Source organism: Nomascus leucogenys, chromosome X (assembly GCF_006542625.1).
Source record: "Nomascus leucogenys isolate Asia chromosome X, Asia_NLE_v1, whole genome shotgun sequence".
Lineage (NCBI taxonomy): Eukaryota > Metazoa > Chordata > Mammalia > Primates > Hylobatidae > Nomascus > Nomascus leucogenys.
This window is the reverse complement of record NC_044406.1, coordinates 107,259,938-107,277,776: the sequence shown is the minus strand read 5'-3', so window position 1 is coordinate 107,277,776 and position 17,839 is coordinate 107,259,938.

The following is a 17,839-nucleotide window of genomic DNA, read 5'->3' as shown; positions in this document are numbered from 1 at the left end:
TTTGGTGGGAGGATCATTTGTATCACTTTGAAGATAGTGTATTTGAAACATCCAAAAGAAGATGTTACGTAGGCAGCTGTATATATGGGTCAGTAGCTCAGTGCAAAGGCCTAGGCTGGAAATAGAGACAAGGGAGATAAATCATATTGGCTGCAGTAAAGGGGGTAACTTGGAGATTGCAAAGACTGAAGCCTAGATCAGTTTACATTTCATTGATAGAAAAATTAATGTGTTACACCCCAGATATATATATATAATACTCTAAAAAGTTTTCAGTTTACTTAGTCTCTCTTAGAAGAACAGGGAATGTACAAGACGGCCCAACAGATGATTAGCCATGGAAGCAAATGTTACGGCAAATGTTAAAAGGAATGCCCCGGGCCGGGCACGGTGGCTCACGCCTGCAGTCCCAGCACTTTGGGAGGTCGAGGCAGGCCGATTACTTGAGGTCAGGAGTTCAAGACCAGCCTGGGCAACATGGTGAAACCACGTCTCTACTAAAAATACAAAAATTAGCTGGACGTGGTGGCACATGCCTGTAATCCCAGCTACTCGGGAGGCTGAGGCAGGAGAATCACTTGAGCCCAGGAGGTGGAGGTTGCAGCAAGCCGAGATTGCATCAACTGACTGATCATCTGAAATTTAAGAAAGGCTGCACCCCACCTCATTCTTTAAGTAAAAATAAAATGAAACATTTAAAATGTAAAGACTGAAATCATGAAAGTTCTTTTTTTTTCTTTTTTTTTTTTTGAGATGGAGTGTCGCTCTGTTGCCCAGGCTGGAGTGCAGTGGTGCAGTCTCACCTCACTGCAACCTCCGCCTCCCGGGTTCAAGTGATTCTCCTGCCTCAGCCTCCTGAGTAGCTGGGATTACAGGCATGTGCCACCACGCCCAAATAATTTTTGTATTTTTAGTAGAGACGGAGTTTCACCATGTTGGTCAGGCTGGTCTTAAACTCCTGACCTCAAGTAATCCGCCTGCCTCGGTCTCCCAAAGTGCTGGGATTACAGGCGTGAGCCGCTGCATCTGGCGAAATCATTAAAGTTCTAAAACCAACATCAGCTTTCAGAAAGATGGAGCAGACATAATTTTTGCTATTCTTCTTCCTAAGTACAACTAAAACTCTTGGGTATTATATATAAAACAAACAAAATAAGACTCTGAAGGAAAGAAAAAGCCTAACTTGCTAGGGACACCAGGGCCCAAGGAGCAACTAGGTGGTGGATTCCTTGGCTTGTCTTTTTGCTTCCAATATCCCAGACTTGGAGCTGAATAAGCCAGCAACCTGGAAACATCAACAAACACAGACTAAAATGGCCTTCTGTCTGTAACCAAAGGACCAAAAAGGGGGCAGCCTAGCAAGACAGAAAACAATTTAGACAATATCTGTCCTATTCTAGACAAACTCCATAGAAAAAACGATGGCCTTACCCCCACCCCCACCAGTAAGGCAAAGTGGAGAGTCTAGATTTCTATCTTCGCCAGGCTGTAACAAAATGCTCCAATACCCCCACTATGGTGGTCAAAAAAGGCCAGGTAAGGATAGTGATGAGGCTGTCCCTCCCCCTGACAGTGTCAGTGGAAACCATGGGAAGAGACTGGACTTCCACTCTCATCCAACAGTAATAAATAGCTCCACGCCTCATACCTCAGATGGCAATAGAAGCAGAGTGAAAAACTTGAGCTTCTACCCCCATCTAGTAATACCTGGCAGAGAGACAGAAAGAGTGAGGAACAGATAGTCCTCTTTTTGTAAGGCCACATTCCTATCAGATTATGGCCTATCTCGTCTGTTTTCTGTGGTTATAACAGAACATCTAAGTTTAGGTAATTTATAAAGAAAAAAGGTTTATTCAGCTCATAGGTCTAAAGGCTGGGAAGTTCAAGGGCATGGCCCTGGCTTCTGCTGAGACCTTTTGTGCTGCATCGTAACATTATGAAGGTTAAAGGGGAAGCAGATACATGCAAAGAGGCAAAATCCAAAGGGTTTCTAGCTTTTTAACAACTTACTCTCATGGGAACTAATCCATTCCTGTGAGTACTAATATAATCTCGCCAGAAAGAGGACTTCCATGAGAATAGCACCAAGCCATTTATGAGGGATTGGCTCTCATGACCAAAATACCTCCTACTAGGCCCCACCTCCCAACACCACCACATTGGGGATCAAATTTCAACAAAAGTTTTGATGGAGACAAACCATAACCAAACCATAGCATGGTCCCATCTTTATGACCTAATTTAACCTTAATTATCTCCTAAAGACCCATCTCCAAACACATTGTGGGTTAAGGATTTAACCTATAAATCTGGCAGGGACACAACTCTGTCCATAGCAAGGTTTAACTCAATTTATATCAAAATTACAGCAAGACTTTTTTGTGATATAAGCAAAATTATTCTAAAATTTATATGAAAAGGCAAAAAACTAGAATAACTAAAATGCTTTTGAAGATAAAGTGAGAAGAATGTGTCTATTAAATATTAAGCCTTATTATATGACTACAGTAATCAAGTCAGTGTGATATTGGTGGAAAGCTATACACATAAATCAGTGGAACAGAATAGAGATTCTAGAAATATTGCCCACAAGAATATGTCCAACTGATTTTTGAAAAAATTACAAAAGCAATCCAATAGAGGAAGGATAACTTTCATAACAAATGGTGCTAGAGAAATTGGACATATCTGATAATGGAGTAGAAGTATCTAGAATATACAAAGAATTCTCAAAGTTCTCCAGTAAAAATATAAAAGGAGGCCGGGCACAGTGGCTCATGCCTGTAATCCTAGCACTTTGGGAATCTAAGGCAGTCGGATCACTTGAGGTCAGGAGTTCGAAACCAGTCTAGACATGATGAAACCTCATCTCTACTAAAAATACAAAAAATTAGCCAGGCATGGTGGCAGGCACGTGTAATCACAGCTACTTGGGAGACTGAGGCAGGAGAATAGCTTGAACCCTGGAGGCGGAGGTTGCAGTGAGCTGAGATCATGCTGCTGCACTCCAGCCTGGGTGACTGAGCGAGACTCCAACAATCAATCAATCAATCAATCAATCAATCAATGGAAACAATCCAGTTAGAAAACAGACAAATGACATTTCCCCAAAAAGGATATATGGATCCCAAATAAGCACATGAAAATATGCTCAGCATCATTAGCTATCAGAGACATGCAAAATAAAATCACAAAATATCACTATACACCTCTGAAAATAGTTAAAATGAAAAACAATGACAACAACAAATGCTAGAGAGGATGTGAAGAAACTGGATGACTCATACATTGCTTGTGGGAACATTAAATGGTTAAAAAATGTATACATATGAAGAAACTCAATTTTATGAAAACTGAAATACTATTCATGTGCTTTTCAAAAAAAATGAGATAATAATCTCACAATATGGTAACTCTATTCTGCAAAAGCTTGGCAGTTTCTTAAAAATCTAACCATGCTAGGCCGGGCGCGGTGGCTCATGCCTGTAATCCCAGCACTTTGGGAGGCTGAGGCGGGTGGATCACGAGGTCAGGAGATCGAGACCATCCTGGCTAACATGGTGGAACCCCATCCCTATTAAAAATACAAAAAATTAGCTGGGCACGGTGGCGGGCGCCTGTAGTCCCAGCTACTCAGGAGGCTGAGGCAGGAGAACGGCCTGAACCCGGGAGGTGGAGCTTGCAGTGAGCCGAGATTGTGCCACTGCACTCTAGCCTGGGCAACAGGGCGAAACTCCTTCTCAAAAAAAAAAAAAAAAAATCTAACCATGCTACTTCCAGATGACCTAGCAATTGCACTCCTGGGCATTTTTCCCAGAGAAATGAAAACTTATGAATCTGTACACAAATGTTAATAGCAGCTTTATTTGTAACGGCCACGAACTGAATCATGCCAGATGCCCTTCAGAAGATGAATGATTAAACAAACTGTGGTACATCCATACCATGGAATACTACTCAGAAATAAAAAAGAAAAAATGGATGTTGGAAGAAACTACTAGAAACTCCTAACAGTGATATACTTTGGGAAGAGATATTTGAGGGGGGACAGAGAAAATTTCTCTTTTGCACTTTGTACTTTTCTACAATATCTGGATTTTCAACTTTCCTTCAAACTTTCTACATATATTGCCTTTTTTATGCTAACAGGGGTTATTCAGGAGGTGAATTATGAGTGTTTTATTTATTTGTTTCCTTCTTTGTGTTATGAAAAAGCTAATATATGTGAAGAGAGGGGAAAAGGAGGCCTAGGGGAAGGAGGAGGAAGAAAGAAGGAGAATGTGGGGACGTTGACATCAGATAGACCTCAGTTTCAATATTGGCTCCATCACTTATTTATATCTGCTTGATCTTAGGAAATCACTTAACCTTTAAGAGCAAATTTCCTTATTTGGATAAAAGAGATAGTAATAGTACCTGACTCATTAGATTTTTGTAAGGGTTAATTGAAAAATGTACTTGGCACATGGCAAACCTGCAATAAATATAAACTTTTTATTATCATTATTATTAAGATGAAGACAGAAAAATGATCGTGACTGGGCCAAGATTTTATTTTGGTTAAATGAGTCAGCCCAGCAACCAGAGAACACAATGAAGTGGGAAGGACAGAGGCCACCTCAGCCAGAGATTAACAGGAGATCAATTAAGCAGGAGTATGTTCTTTCACCAGTTTTTTTAAAAAGTAGTATAAAAAAAAAAGGTTACATCCTGCTGACAGGTCTAAGTCAAAATCTCAGAGTTATTGAAATATAGTAATTTTTAAATAGCTTTTTGAGACGTAGTTCACATGTCACAAAATTCACCTTTTTAAAGTGTTTTTTTTTTTAGAAAATTTACAAGGATTTGCAATCGTCACCAAGATCTAATTTCAGAATTATTTCATCATCTCCTAAAGAAACCCTGCACCTGTTAGCAATCACTCCTCACTCTCCACAGCCCACTCCACCCTCAGGATACCATTAGAGGTAGAATCAATAGAACTTGGTAAGAGATCTATTGTGGAGATAAAAGAGAGCAGTAAATAATAACTACCACATTTCTGATGTAAGCAGTTTTGTGGATGGTGATACCCTTCACAGAGATGCTAAAAATAAGAGAGAGGAGGTATTGTGGAAAAGAGATGAGTCCAGGTTTGAGGTGGGACATCCAAGTTGAGCTGCTGAGGAGACATTTGAGATGAGTTATGATACTCAGGAAAGAGATAGGAGCTAAAGATAGATATTTCAAAATAATATGCACATACATGCATATATATATTTGTGTGTATATGCATATGCACACATGAGGGGCCCTCAAAACTTTTTTTTTCTGAGTGTGTGTGTATATATATATATGTATGCGTGTGTGTGTGTGTGTGTATATATGCGCACACACACACACACACGCATGCATATATATGCATATGCACACATGAGGAGCCCTCAAATTTTTTTTTTCCGAGACGGAGTTTCACTCTTACACCCAGGCTGGAGTGAAGTGGCATGATCTTGGCTCACTGCAACCTCCACCCTCTGGGTCCAAGCGATTCTCCTGTCTCGGCCTCCTGAGTAGCTGGGATTACAAGCGCCCGCCACCACGCCCAGCTAATTTTTGTATTTTTAATAGAGACGGGGTTTCGCCATGTTGGCCAGGCTGGTCTTGAACTCCTGATCTCAGGCGATCCACCCTCCTCGGCCTCCCAAAGTGCTAGTGTGAGCCACTGCACCTGGCCAGGGCCCTCAAAAATTTTATGAAAAATGCATATTAAGATCCAGTTTGAGGGACTAAAAATGATAAGACATCAGTGCAAAAAAAATAGAAAATATCACATAACAAAAATATTTATTAGACGAAAAAGTTTCATTTAAGCCAGATCTTAATGAATATAAATCTTATTTTGGATCTAGAGGCAGTTTGTCCCATACTAGCAAGTGAAAAATCCATCCTAGACAGATCTCTTCTATATATCCACCTATACAGGACAGGATCTTGCATGCCAATAACAAGCAACAGGTGAACAAAGTAACCAGAAAAAAATCCTTATAGGTCACATATTACCCAACGATCATAATGCTTTGCACCAGGACACTCTGGCGTTAGCTGATTGAGCTATGGATGTGATCTAACTGATCTAACTCAAAGGCACCTATTGCTAACTGGCCTACATAGGAGCCTGGCATGACTGCAATCTCAGCTGTACAGTCTACTTGGCTTCAAGTTCTGTCTCCGAGGCCCAAGGTAGAAAGGCCTAGTTGTCCTTGATATCAGTCTCAAATACTAAGAAGAGCTTTAATATTCTTGGTTTTCCTTAATAACTCTTTCTATATATCTATCTACTAAGGGTTTACCTAAGGTCTTCTTGAACCTACTATGATAAGATGAGCAGTGCTTTGAGAGTCTCATAGATTTGGGTTGTAATTCTAGCTCTATTATTTATTACCCTTAAGCCTATTACTGAACTTCTGTCTGTGACTTATTATTTTCTTTATAAGATATGTACTTTCCAGAGTAGTTTGTGAGGATTAAATGGGACCATATATGCCAAATACACATTAGGATCCTTTGTTTTTTATCCTTACATTTACACACTCTCTGTAGATAATGGACGTCTTAAAAATATACTCTCCATTCAGAGTAATCTCATTGCATTTGGTTCTGAGAAGAATACCTTCAATTCTAATCTAATCTTCCCCTAGTTTTCTAGGACTTAGCAACCACCAGACCACTTGATAATTACAGATTTGGGTCCTAAGTTTCTCTAAGTTTTTCTCTTTCTAGATGGAATTCCTACTTTTAAAGTACATGTAAAATTTTGGTTAAAATGAAATTTGAAAAATGGCTTCTCAGGACATAATCCAACCTCAGTTACTTAAACAAAGCTACACACAGTAATTGCCAGCCTGTAAAGAGACCTCAGGTCCTTGATGGGAACCCTCTTCTTTTCCCTGGGTCTTTGTATTTGGAATATTTACTGTTTTACCAGAGGAAACAATGGATTCGAAAATAAAAAGGTTGTCTTATGAGCTACTTTTTAATGCTTTAAGAATTGGAATTTGCAAAATAAATTACAGTGGCGCTATTGAGAAGCTGGGAAAAACCCAACACCCTCCAGGAGTTAAAAAGTCCCTGTCCCTTCTTGAATGATCTGCTAAATAAACAGTTCTTACTGCATAACATCAGGAGACACATTACAGTTAAAGGATCCAAATAACTGCATTGAACTGATAACACATAGCTCTATAACAGGAAAAAAGTAATAAGTATGGCTGTAGAGCCCTATTTCTACCATCTCTTCTGGGGAAGATAACTTTCTATGCAAACTCATTTTTTTAATTCTACCACATTGTCTTCCATTTCCAAACAGGATATAAAATGATTTCACAGGCACCTCTTGAGATGAGCACTGAGAAAAGCTTCCCTCTGCACAAAAGCCCAGCCACCTCTTGAAGAACTCTAAAATTAGAAAGGCATTCTCTTTCATAAAAACGGAAGCAATGCTACTAACTCAGTTTGAGCAATTCCTCATGGCCGGCATAACTACCTTTCTTCAGCCTCCTTGAGCTGTGACATTCTGTAAAATATATCAGGTTATCAAGCCTCTAATTGGCCCCTCGGAAAGACCATTTTCTTACTATTAATGTTAAGCTTTAGAACATTCAGTCCTTTCAGGAGTTCCTTATCGGAAGGCAGTAGGTTCTGTTTCCTCGACTTGTTTGCCTGCACAACGCCCGCTGTGTTTTGGAAAACTGAGAATTCTTTACTCTTTCTTTTTTTTTTTTTTTTTTTTGAGACTGAGTTTTGCTCTTGTCGCCCAGGCTAGAGTGCAATGGGGTGATCTCAGCTCACTGCAACCTCTGCCTCCCAGATTCAAGCAATTCTACTGCCTCAGCCTCCTGAGTAGCTGAGATTACAGGCACCTGCCACCACACCCAGCTAATTTTTGTATTTTTAGTAGAGACAGGGTTTCACCACATTGGCCAGGCTGGTCTCGAACTCCTGACCTCGTCATCCGCCCACCTTGGCCTCCCTAAGTCCTGGGATTACAGGGATGAGCCACCGTGATCGGCCACTCTTTAGTCTTTCAACTGGGTCATTTTAAATTTCTCTTATGAATGCAAATCAAAACCACAGTGAGATACCATCTCACACCAGTTAGAATGGCCATGATTAAAAAGTCAGGAAACAACAGATGCTGGAGAGGATGTGGAGAAATAGGAACACTTTTACACTGTTGGTGGGACTGTAAACTAGTTCAACCATTGTGGAAGTCAGTGTGGCGATTCCTCAGGGATCTAGAACTAGAAATACCATTTGACCCAGCCATCCCATTACTGGGTATATACCCAAAGGACTATAAATCATGCTGCTATAAAGACACATGCACACGTATGTTTACTGCAGCACTATTCACAATAGCAAAGACTTGGAACCAACCCAAATGTCCAACAACGATAGACTGGATTAAGAAAATGTGGCACATATACACCATGGAATACTATGCAGCCATAAAAAGTGATGAGTTCGTGTCCTTTGTAGGGACATGGATGAAACTGGAAAACATCATTCTCAGTAAACTATCACAAGGACAAAAAACCAAACACCGCATGTTCTCACTCATAGGTGGGAATTGAACAATGAGAACTCATGGACACGGGAAAGGGGACATCACACTCCGGGGACTGTTGTGGGGTGGGGGGAGGGGGAGGGACAGCATTAGGAGATATACCTAATGCTAAATGACGAGTTGATGGGTGCAGCAAAACAACATGGCACATGGATACATATGTAACAAACCTGCACATTATGCACATGTACCCTAAAACCTAAAGTATAATAATAAAAATAAAAATAAAATAAAAATAAATAAATAAATAAATTTCTCTTATGTATTTAAGTTACACCCAAAAATTTGGCTGGAGAGGCAGCACTGTGCAGTGGATAAAGGGCTGACCTTTATAAAGGGTGGAGTTCTACTCTGAGTTTTCTATTTACCAACCACACGACCATGGAGAGTAGTTTAATACACCTGAGTTCCCTCAACTATAAAATGGGAAAAATTAAAACAACAACAACCAACACCATTATATCTACTTCACAGGCTAATTGTAAGGACCAAATAAGATTATGCAATAATAATGATTACGTTTGCAAAGAATTTACAGTTTACAGAAAGCTCTTTCACATGTATTAGTTCATGTAATTCTGTAGGAGCACTTTAAAAATTATAAAGGGCTATGTTAGGCATTGTGACAATTACATGCATGAAATTTCTCTCAAATCAGCCAGGCCCAAAAGCAGAGTAAACCTCTAACTGTTTACAGCATTTCTTCCAATTTGTATATATAACCCCATTTATTAAACTTGAATTCCTTCTAGTGTCATTTTTTCTTTTAATATATTTCTAGAAGGTAAAAACCATACCCTTCTATGAGAAGAAAGCTACATTCAAATCTGTCCATCAAAACAGCTCAGATTCTAACTTGCTCATTTATTTGCTTTGTTTTATATATTTATTGTTTTGTTTAATGGTAGCACATCAGTAGGCTTTACGATATGATTTATAAAAAAGAATGTGCCAAAAAATGTAAACCCACTTCATTGCTTCTTATGTAAGAATAACATTAATAATCATGGTAATAGTTTTATGTCAATAAGCACATTTGAAAACTGCTGTGGTAGTCATTAGTGCTGCTCCACAAATACCTACATTTCTCCTCCTTCCCAGCATTATAGTGAGATTGCATTCCAGGCCTGACCCCCGAGTCCCACCCCTCAACACACACTTGTTAGGTATCTCCATGTGACTGGCTTTGGCCTACAATGCCTCAGTGGAAATGACATATGTCACTTACGGGTGGAAGCTTTAAGAGCCAATGAGTAATATATCACAAACTCTCTTCTTCCCCTCTGTCAAGGTGACCAGCAATGCTAGTAATAGCATTTGCTCTGTCAGCCTGGATCCTGGAGTGATGATGACACGAATCAGACCTTCAGGCAACCAAAAATATGTAGCAAGAACAAGAAATAAACCTTTGTTATTTTAAGCAATAAGTTTCAAAGTTGTTTGTTCCTGCAACATAATGGTCCATCCTGAATAACATAATGGTTACAATCTTGGGCTCTAAAGTCAAAAAATCAAATCTACGTCCCAGTTTACCAGTTTAGATGTACAATCTTTTTTTTTTTTTTTTTTTTTTTGAGCCTCACTGAGTCTCTCACTGTCGCCCAGGCTGGAGTGCAGTGGCTCGATCTCGGCTCACTGCAGGCTCCGCCTCCCAGGTTCACGCCATTCTCCTGCCTCAGCCTCCCGAGTAGCTGGGACTACAGGCACCCAGCCACCATGCCTGGCTAATTTTTTGTATTTTTAGTAGAGACGGGGTTTCACCGTGTGAGCCAGGATGGTCTCGATCTCCTGACCTTGTAATCCGCCTGCCTTGGCCTCCCAAAGTGCTGGAATTACAGGCGTGAGCCACGGCACCCGGCCTTAGATGTACAATCTTAAATAAGTTATAGAATCTTACTGAGCCTTAGTTTCCTCATTTATAAAGTGAGCAAAAAACACTACCTACTACATAGGGTTATTTTGAGGTATGTACAGGCATACCTCATTTTTTTGTGCTTCACAAATACTGTGTTGGGTTTCTTTTTTAAAATAAATTGAAAGTTTGTGGCAACCTCACACAGAACAAGTCTATCGGCACCATTTTTCCAACAGTGTGTGCTCACTTTGTATCTGTGTGTCACATTTTGGTAATTCTCGCAATATTTCAAACTTTTCATATATTTTATGGTGATCTGTGATCAATGATCTTTGTTGTTACTATTGTAATTGTTTTGGGGTGCAATGAATCAAGTCTATATAAGATGGTGAACTTAACTGATAAATGTCGTGTGTATTCTGACTGCTCCACCAACTGGCCATTCTCTCATTTCTCTCTCTTTTCTTGGCCTTCCCTACTCCCTGAGACATAACAATATTGAAATTAAGCCAATTAATAAGTCTACAATGGCCTCTAAGTGTTCAAGTGAAAGGGCTGCACATCTCTTACTTTAAATCAATGGAAAGCTGACATAGGCCAAATGCTAGGCCTCTTGTACCAAAGTTAGTCAAGTTGTGAATGCAAAGGAAAGGTTCTTGTGAGCACACAAATGATAGGAACGCAAAACAGCCTTATTGTTCATATGGAGAAAGTATGCGTGGTCTGGATACAAAATAACCAGCCACAACATTCCCCTCAGCCAGAGCCAAATCTAGAGAAAGGCCCAAACTCTCTTCAGTTCTATGAAGGCTGAGAAAGGTGAGGAAGCTGCAGAAGAAATGTTGGAAGCTAGCAGAGGTTGGTTCATGATGATTGGGAAAGAAGCCATCTTCGTGATACAAAAGGGCAAGGTGAAGCCGCAAGTGCTGATATAAAAAGTGCAGCAAGTAATTCGGAAAATCTAGTTAAAGTAAATGCTGAAATTGGCTACACTAAACAGAAGATTTTAAATATAGACAAAACAGCCTTTCATCGGAAGAACATGCCATCTAGGACTTTTATAGCTAAAAAGGAAAAGTCAATGCCTGGCTTCAAAGCTTCAAAGGACAGGCTGACTCTCTTGTTACGGGCTAGTGCAGCTGGTGACTTTAAGCTGATGCCAAAGTTCATTTACCATTCTGAAAATCCTAGGGCCCTTAAGAATTATACTAAATCTGTCTGTGCTCTATAAATGAAACAACAAAGCTGGGATGACAGTACATCTGTTTACAACATGGTTTTCTGAATGTATTAAGCCCACTGTTGACGCCTACTGCTCAAGAAAAAAGATTCATTTGAAAATATTACTGTTTATTGAGACATACACTTAGTCACCCAAGAGCTCTGATGGAGATGTACAAGGAGATTATTGCTGTTTTCATGTCTGGTAACACAACAGCTATTCTGCAGCCCATGGACCAAGGAGTAATTTCAATTTTCAAGTCTTATTATTTAAGAAATGCATTTCATTAGGCTGTAGCTACCATAGATAGTGATTCCTCTGATGGATTTTGGCAAAGTCAATTGAAAAGTTTCTGGGAAGGATTCACCACTCTAGATGCCATCAAGAACATTTGTGATTCATGGAAGGAGGTCAAAATACCAAGATTAACAGTCTGGAAGAAATTGATTCCAACACCCCACGGATGACTTTGAGGGGTTCAAGATTTCATGGGGGAAAATAACCACAGATGTGGTGGAAATGGCGAGAGAAACAGAATTAGAAGTGAAGCCTGAAGATGTGACTGAATTTCTGCAATCACATGATAAAACTTGAATGAATAAGAAGTTGCTTTTTGTGGATGAGTAAAGAAAGTGGTCTCTTGAGATGAAATGTACTCCTGATGAAGATGTTGTGAACATTGCTGAAATAACAAAACATTTAGAATATTACATACATTTAATTGATAAAGCAGCAGCAAGGTTTGAGAGGACTGACTTCAATTTTGAAGAAAAGTTCTACTATGAGTAAAATGCTATCAACCAGCATCTACAGAGAAAACTGTTTTGAAGAGTCAATGTGGCAAACTTCATTCTTGTTTTATTTTAATAAATTACCATAGCCACCCCAACCTTCAGCGACCACCATGCTAATCAGTCAGCAGCTGTCAACAATGAGGCAAGGCCAGGCTGGGCACGGTGGCTCACGCTTGTAATCCCAGCACTTTGGGAGGCCGAGGCAGGCGGATCACGAGGTCAGGAGATCGAGACCACAGTGAAACCCTGTCTCTACTAAAAATACAAAAAATTAGCCGGGCGTGGTGGCGGGCACCTGTAGTCCCAGCTACTCGGGAGGCTGAGGCAGGAGAATGGCGTGAACCAGGGAGGCGGAGCTTGCAGTGAGCCGAGATCGCACCACTGCACTCCAGCCTGGGTGACAGAGCGAGACTCCGTCTCAAAAAAAAAAAAAAAAAAACAATGAAGCAAGGCCCTCTGCCAGCAAAATGATTACAACTTGCTGAAGGCTCAGATAATCATTAGCATTTTTAGCAATAAAGTATTTTTAAGACATGCACATTTTTAGATATAATGATATTACACACTTAATGGACTACAGTACAGTGTAAACATAACTTTTATATGCACTGGGAAACCAAAAACTTTGTGTGACTTGCTTTATTGTGACATTCACTTTATTAAGGTGATCTGGAACTTAACCCTCAACATCTCTGAGGTATGCCTGTATGTCTATAAAAAGTGTCTGGCACACAGTAAGTGCTCAGTCAATATTTATCATATGAGTCCCATAATAATCTTCTATGGTAAAAAATACTTACCATTCCGATATAAACATAAAAAGTAGAAGCCAACAAAGAAAATGGAAGTCAACATGCCAAGTTTACATACTTGTACTATCCATATGATAACTGCATATTAGATATTCAGAAGAAATAAACCTTTCCTGGTGCTAAGGCTGAAAGAAAACTATTCTCTGTAGATTTTAATACAGAGACACTAACTAGAGAAGTAAAACTCCTCTCAGCCTACCATTCTGTGGATCTGTTTGATCAGAATTACCAGGAGTGTTTGTTAACAATACATATTCCCAGGTAATACCTCAGATCTGTAGTTTACAAACACTTCAGATAATTTTGCTGTGCAATGAGGCCTTGGAAACACAAAATTTTGATAAAATAAATCAAAGAAGACCTAAATAAATGGAGAGACATAAAATTTTCTTGGATTTAAAGACTCCACAAAAGGTCTTTAGGTGAAAGAGTGTTTAGATGTCTCCTAAGTAATAAATTTAATGAAATCCCACTAGGTCTTTTGTAAATACAGACAAGCTGATTCTAAAATTATGTGAAAAGGCAAAGGACTAAAGTAGCCAAAGATATTTTGGAGAAAAAACACATTTAGAAGACTCATACAACCCAAATTTAAGACACGCTATAAAACTAAAATATTGGCCGGGCGCAGTGGCTCATGCCTGCAATCCCAGCACTTTAGGAGGCTGAGGCAGGAAGATCACAAGGTCAGGAGATCGAGACCATCCTGGTTAACATAGTGAAACCCCGTGTCTACTAAAAATACAAAAAATTAGCCAGGCGTGGTGGCGGGCACCTGTAGTCCCAGCTACTCGGGAAGCTGAGGCAGGAGAATGGCGTGAACCCAGGAGGCAAAGTTTGCAGTGAGCCGAGATCGCGCCACTGCACTCCAGCCTGGGGACAGAGCAAGACTCTCTCCAAAAAAAAAAAGAAAGAAAAAAACACTAAAATATTAAGATTGACTGGTATTGGCAAAAAGAAAAATATATAGCTCAATGAAAGACAATAGATAATCCAGAATTAGATTCATGTGCATATGATAAATTGATTTTAACAAAGGTGAAGATTCCATTTAATGGGGACAATATTGTCTTTTCAAAATAATGATGCTGACAGAGTCTCAAAGAGATATTTGTACTCCTATGTTCATAGCAGAATCATTTGCAATAGCTAAAAGGTAGAAGCAACCCACGTGTCTATTGATAGATGAATGGATAAACAAAATGTGATATATTCATACAATATTATTTTAAGGGTGAATATTATTCAGCCTCAAAAAGGAAGGAAATTCTGACACATGCTGCAATATGGATGAACCTTGAGAACATTATATTAAGTAAAATAAACCAGTCAGAAAAAGACAAATATTGTATAATTCCACTTATAAGAGGTATCTAGAGAAGCCAAATTCATAGAAACAGAAAGCAGAATGCTGGTTGCCAAGAGCTGGTAGACAAGGTGAAATGGGGAGTTGTTGTTTAAAGGGTATGGAGTTTCAGTTTTGCAAGATGAAAAAGTTCTAGAAATTGGTCACACAATAATGTGAATATAATTAATACTACTGGACTGTATACTTAGAAATGGTTAAAACAGTAAATTTTATGTTGTATGTTTTTGCCACAATGTAAGATTTTTTGATAAAGATAAATGGTGCCAGAAAAACTACAGAGAAAGTAGATTAGTGGTTTCCTAGAGCAGGCTTAGGGGTCAATGGAGATAACAGTAAATATATATAGACGTGATCATATTGGGGTGATAAAAAAGGTTCTAAAACTGATTCGTGATGATGGTTGCAGAACTTGGTAAATTTGGTTCTAAAATATCATTGAATTGTATGCTTTAAAAGAACAAATTACATGATATGCAAAATATGCCTCAATAAAGTTATTAAAATTATTCAGGGACACTATTCCTAAGTAATTTTATATCTGTTTTTTGTTATTATAAATTATTCTTAGATATGATACCAAAAATATAATCTATAAAAGAAAGTCTACTTTATTGAATTTAAAGTTGATAGAAGAGTGTTTGGCAAAACACTCTATTAAGAGAATAAAAAGATAAGCTACAAACTAAGATAAAAAGTGCAAATCATGGCTGGGCATGGTGGCTCACACCTGTAATTCCAGCACTTTGGGAGGCCGAGGCGGGCAGATCACAAGGTCAGGAGATCGAGACCATCATGGCTAACACAGTGAAATCCTGTCTCTACTAAAAGTACAAAAAAAAATAGCCAGGAGTGGTGGCAGGCGCCTGTAGTACCAGCTACTCAGGGAGGCTGAGGCAGGAGAATGATGTGAACCCGGGAAGCAGAACTTGTAGTGAGCTCAGATCATGCCACTGCACTCCAGCCATGGTGACAGGGCGAGACTCCGTCTCAAAAAAAAAATAAAAATAAAAAAAAGTGCAAATCACATATCTGACAAAAGACTTATATACAAAATGTATAAAGAACTCTCAAAGCTCAATAGTAAGAAAAACAATCTGATATAAAAATTTGCAAAAGACTTGACCAGATACTTCACTGAAGATGAATGGCAAATGGCTTAATTAATTAAAATAAAATGACATCCAATATTATTAGCCATTAGGGAAATTCAAATTGAAACCATGATGAGATACCACCATGTATCTATTAGACTAACTAAAATAAAAAATACTGACAATAGCAAGTGTCAATCAGGATGTAGAGAAACTACAGTTCTCATGTATCACTTATGAGAATGCAAAATGGTACAGCTACTCTGGAAAATAAATTGGCCATTTCTTGTACAGTTCAACATATACTTACCATATGAACCAGAAATCCAACTCCTAAGATTTTTTCATAGAGAAAAGAAAATTGTTTTTCACACAAAAATCTGCACATTAATATTTATAGAGTTTCTGTTGATAATTGCCAAAAATCAAAAGCAATCCAAATGACCATTAACAGATGAATGGATAAACAAACAGTAGTACATCCATACAGTGGAATACTACCCAGCAATAAAAAGGAATGGACATGCAACAACCTGGATAAATCTCCAAAGAATTTTGCTGAGTGAAAGGGACCAATCTTGAAAGATTATATATTGTATGATTCCACGTATACAACTTTCTGGGAAAGACAAAACATAGTGATGGAATAACTGACAGAGGGTGTAAGAGTAAAAGACTAGCATGACAGAGTTTTCTAGGGAGATAAAACTGTTTTGTATCCTTATTGTGGTGGTAGTTTCATGAACCTGTACATGTGTTAAAACTCATACTAGTGTACACCAAGAAAAAGGCACCTTTGCTGAATAATTATTTTATTTTGTATTTCGATAGTTTTTTTTGTGAACAAATGGCGTTTGGTTACATGGATTATGTTCTTTCGTGGAAATTTCTGAGATTTTGGCACACCTATTCCCTCAGCAGTGTACACTGTACCCAACTGGGTAAGTATTCGGGTTTTTCAGGCAATGGGCAGGGCCATAGAGGTCCCAATAGATTATGTCATTTGTCTTTGGCTACCAGCAAATGTAGAGAAAGACTATCAGGTGGGGACAGTGTTAGGTGTGTCTGAGCTCAGACTCTCCTTGGGCAGGGCTTGCTGCAGCCACTGTGGGGAATGGGGGTGTGGTTCTCAGGCCAATGAAGTTATGTTCCCAGGGGGATTATGGCTGCCTCTGCTGCATCATACAGGTCACCATGGAAGTGGGGGAAGCTTGTAGTAAAAGGCCTCATCCACCTCCCATGCAGCCAGCAAGGCCAGTCTCACTCCCACTGTGCCCCACCAACAAGCACAGAGTTTTTATCCAGGCAGCCAGTGAGCAGGGCTGAGATCTTGCCCCAGGATACAAGCCTCCCCACTGAGAAAGCAAGCAGGGCTTTCTGGCCTCACCCCTCCCTGCCTGCTGTGGCTTCTGTGCTAATATCTGCACTTCCAATTTGCCCCCTTAAACCCCACTACATTCTGCCCAGAAAAATTTCTGCTCAGTCAAAATTATTACAAAGTCTAGCAAAAGTTTCCTTATCCCTGTGGTCCTTCTCCAGTTCTACTGGCAGTCCTCCCCAAAGATCCCTGTGAAATAAAGTCAGAAATGGCTCCCCTGAGCATCCCTGGGGACCAGGAGTGCCTACAGGGCTCTCCCTGTTGCTTATTCTACTTTTATATTTCACTCATCTCTCTAGATTCATTTCAGCTCTAGGTAAGGCTAAATCCTTCTCCTGTGATGTGGATTTTCAGGTTCCCCAGTGAGGATGTGTGTTCATAGGTGTACTTTCCTTCTCTCACACTTTGGGCATTCAGTTTTTTACCTGTCTCCTGGAATTTGCAGCAGCAAGCCACTTTCAAAGGGTCTGTGAATTCTTTCATTTCTCCTAGTATGTTCCTGCGGTAGTTCTTGGGGCAAATGTTTACGATGTCAGTCTCCACACGCTGTTCTGTTCATCTAAGTGGGAGCTGCAAGTTAGTCCTATCTCCCATCTGACATTTATTTTCCTAATTCAATAATTTTATTTTATAAATACAATTAAACATAAATCCTGGTTCAGAATCTATAAGGAACTTAACAAGTCAAAAAGGAGAAAAAGAACCTCATTAAA